We start from the raw sequence: 4,765 nt of genomic DNA on the forward strand, positions 1-4,765 counted from the left end.
ATATATAAAAGAAATATTCATTAAGTATCACTTACACTCTTAAAAACATAAATCATATTAATTTCAACGATCAGGTGCAGTTATCAGAATCGGAAAACATAAATCATATTAATTTCAACGATCAGGTGCAGTTATCAGAATCGGATCGGACCGACCAGTTCGACCAAAAAACCGGTGAATCGGTGATTTGACCGGTTCGGTTTGAAGATTGGATTGCATCAGCTTTTGAACCAGTCAACGGGGTCAAACCCGTTGAATTTCGCGTCTCAAATTACACTAAACCCGTCGCGGGTCCATGGTGCACCCGCGGGTCCCTCCACTGCAGGCCCAAAAATGCGGAATGTGGGGTTCGAACCCGCGATCGCGTGAATGTGCAGCTTCTCTTTGCCACTGTGCCAAGCTTATTCTTCAATAATATTAATGACAAACAATATATATAACAAAAGGTGAATGATTTTTTATTTTTCTTATTCTTTTAAACATGGATTCACATGAATACCAAACAAATTGTCACATGATATATAAATATATTGATATATTGATATTGATTGTGTTATCTTTTTTTTTTTTTTCAAGCGCTAATTAATCTGAAGTTGAAAATTTTAAGGTCCTAATTGTCACTTTATTCAATTTTTTACTATTTTATATTTTTTATTTACGTGCGACCGGTTCTATCGGTTCAACCAGTGACCCACCGGTTGAACCAATGACCCAGTGACCTAGTAACCTGACCGATTCGATCACCGGTTCGGTTCTGATAACTATGATAAGGTGTAATTATGTATGATATAAATAATATTTCTATTTTGCACTACAAAATATGAGTTTTATTGAATTTATCTTGAATATTTGTTAATTTTAGTTCCTCGTTATTTATCCGAGAAATAAAACATATAGTCCCTAACCATATTTTATAAAAGGGCTAACTAAAAATATGATGACGAAGAAAATATTCAAAAATTAAAAATTATATTTTACACTCTCAATTAAAAGAAAAATAATGGAGAGGATCAATTCTCTGTTGAGACATCTCTGCAATGTGAGTTTTACTTTACCTCTTTCTTTCCCTGTTTTGGTACAGTGAGTTCCAATTAAAATGTTTTGATTAGAGTTTGATGTTTAAAATGATGGTGATCTTCAATGCATAACGTAATATGCTTATTCTTCGTATACATTTAAATGATGCAGTGGATCTCGAACAATATTTGTAGGGTTGATTAGGGCTAAAAATTCATGGAAACCATTTTGAATGAGCATTTGTTTATTAGTGTTGAAATTTCAGTTAATTAGTCCAATTTGAAAAGATCATTGTATCTTTTCTTTTAAAATCATCCATTTTGTTGTTATTTATTTTGGAATATGTTTAATTGAAGTATTTAAAAATGCTACAAATGATTTGTATTTGTTATCTCGTCTTTCATCATATGGTGGCAAATTTGAGAGAGAGGCCAATGGATTGCTATGCTACTTAGATGAAAAAGTGTATGAATTTCCTTCTATAGATGTGGATTTTGTGAATAAGATGGAATTGGAAAAACTTTTCAACGGGTTGGGTTATTTAGAGTATAAGACATTATACTTAAATGAATTCTACGTCTACTTTGATAACCCTACTATCATTACTAGTCATTTTATTATTAATGAAGATCCTTGACGGAATCATCATCTTCGGATGATAAATATGAAGTGCTATGGGTGAAGCTTACAACCCTCTTCCACCTAGTTATTATAGTGATAGTAGTGATGAAGACACTCAAAAATTTTAAGGAAAAAGAAAAAAAAATCCATGGAAGTTATGATTCCCTTGCAGGTTGCCAATAACTCTGTTCCTATCTTACCTTTTTTATGGTAATCAGTGACCAAGAGAAGGGGGTTGAATCTTAGCCCCTTTTCGCTGAGTGTTATCTTCTGCCCTTTGAAATGATTTCAGGAGATTTTTCTTCTTTTTGTCTCGTAACCAGTAAAGAGATATTTTTCAATTTTGTCTCCTGTGCAACAGAATCAGAAATGGAGTAGAAGAGAGAGAGAATCACACCAAGAAGTATTCTGGTTCAGCTGATAAGTGTAATGTAGCCAACATCCAGTCTCCATCACAACCATGATGGAATTTCACTATAATCATACAGATTACAGACACCAATTCTCCCTAGAAACTACCCTTCCTATCTGGGACAAGTCCAGAATCTATCCCCAATCCTAAACTTGACTTAGTTACCTACCAAGCTTTCAACTGCTAAGTGCTAACCCAACTTGCAAGGGGATTCCCACAGAATCATGATACACAACTCATAGATGTACAAAGGACCTCTAAGACACCTATGACTTTTTCTTTAATTTTGTACACTCTGCCTTTTTCCACTCACTGGCTTTTTCTTACAAACCTCACACTATTTGCCTTTTTCACCATGAGACTCAAACAGACAAAACTAAAGAAAATACAAAATGAAACACATTGAAGGAGAAGAACTTCTGTTATCTTGGGTAGCTATGAGAACTATGTGCTTACTCTCCTTGTTTTAAGCCTTGGCTGTTCACCCTTATTATAGAAGGGGAATCCTCCAAGGTTGAAACGGTTCAACCAAGCCAACTTCTTCTTCAACACCAAAATCGGTTCGGACAGAGAGAAGAGAGAGAGGGAACCGAAAGCTAAAACCAACATGCAATTACCTCTCTCTCATCCCTTTTCTTCAAGCTTCATCAATATGAGCCTTCCATCTTGACTTGGTCCCCAAGAAGGATTTCTGACCCTTGATAAACACTTGATCCTTGACAGCTCCTTCTGCTCCACTTCTTCTTCCTCCTCCACGTAGCTACAATAGCTACCTTCTGTGATGGATGAACAAAAAGTAGAAACGAGCCATACCACAGGGATCTTCTTCTCTGACCGAATTGGATTGCTTCCATTTCTAGGTATGGAGATCTTGAGGCTTCTTCACCACATCTTACCTTTAGTGGTAAGGATCTCAGTCATACCATACTGTAGATCTTCTTTTTGCAAGGCCATCATCACCTTGGCCGCTTGCCTCTTCATAGCTTATGTGCTTCTACCTTCTCTGATAGCTTGCATCTTCAAACTTCTCCCTGACAGATATGATCGAAACAATGAGAGAGAAGAGAGAGAAGTATGAAAAGCTTTTACTGGAAGTAAAGAAAGAAATTAAATTGAGTTAATTATCTACTTCCCTTTTTTCATGCTAGACATGACCGAGAGAGAGAGAAGAGTGAAAGGCTTTCAATGTAAATGATGAATAAAATTAAAATGAGTTAATTTTCCCACTCCCCATGCTTGGTAACGTGTAACTCATTAAGAGCAATTAAATCAATTTCAACTTTCTCTTTCATGTTACCAATGCATTTAAGTTCAATTAATTGAATTTGAATTCCATCAAAGAGGGGAGTAGGTATCCGAACTCAATCAAGCTTTGTTGGTCTTGCAACAAAGATTGAAATTGGGCTTGCACAATAATTCCTGGCCCAATAAATAAAGTAATAATTCAGCCATTCATCAAATTGAATTTTGTACTAGGCTGAATGTTACATTGAGCTTGATGTGTCCCGCCAAAAATCTGCAAAGTAACAAAATTATTAATCAATTAATTTTGAATTAAAATTCAATTTAATAATTTTATAATTAATTATTTTTAACAATGTTTGTTTATCATCATAAGATTTTCTAAACTCAACAATCTCCCCCTTGATGACAAACATTGTTAGAAAATTGAATTGAAACCGGGTAAGGATTAGGAGTACTCCCTTGAAGATTTTTGGATCCTCCCCCTTTCTATTAGTCACATAGCTCCCCCTTGATATGTGCCATTTTTATTAATGGAAGCATTACCTGTAACAAGCTTTGTACATTCCAGACTGTATTCAACATATGATACCAAAGAATGTTGAACATTTTGATTTTTGAGCATATGTATTAAGATAAACAAAATCTGATTTGTTATCTTTTCACCAATATTTTTGCTCAACAGAATAAAATATGCTAGAGTACTTTCAGAGTACATAGCAACAAATAAACCAAATTTAATGTTCTTAAATCAACATGTTCACAAATATTTCCTCTCAAGTAAAATTTCTTGCCAAACAAAATAATAATTCAGGCTTAATGAAGCATTTTGTCATCTTCAGTTATCAAAAACAAAGCTTCATAAAAATTGGCAATCAATATCAGATCAGAAAAAATCAGAGCACACACAAATTCAGAACATTATAAAGCAGAAATCAGAGCATAAACTAGAAATAAAAAATTGGAGCACAAGCACAGGGATAATCATTAATCATTCAGATTTCAGCCCTTGTTCAGTTATCAATAGAGTCAGCCTTATTTCTTTTCTCCTTTTAATTTCTCCCCCTTTTGTCATCAATGGGGGTCCTGCAAAACAAATGAAAATAACATGCCAAAATGTAGAGTATTTGTTTAAACCAAAACAAAAAGGTCTAGAGTATCCAAGTACAGTTAACTTAACAACATAAAAAAATAGTATTTAAAACACAGAAAATCAGAAATTGTTCAGTAAATGAGCAGCAGTAAGCCTAAGCATCGGACAGATTCACATCAGAGTCAGAAAAATCATTGTCTTTGTTGGAGGGAGCCAGATCCTTTTCAAAGCTTTGGAGAAGCAGATTGATCCTTTCATGATATTTATTCCAAGCTTTTTCATTTTGATAAGCCTGTTTAGGAGCTTCTTTGTAGGATCGTACCATCAGTTTGGACATATGTGAAAGCTCATTTACAATGTCCTTGAGTGACTCAGCAAGC

This window comes from Arachis ipaensis, chromosome B06 (assembly GCF_000816755.2).
Source record: "Arachis ipaensis cultivar K30076 chromosome B06, Araip1.1, whole genome shotgun sequence".
NCBI classification, from domain to species: Eukaryota; Viridiplantae; Streptophyta; class Magnoliopsida; order Fabales; family Fabaceae; genus Arachis; species Arachis ipaensis.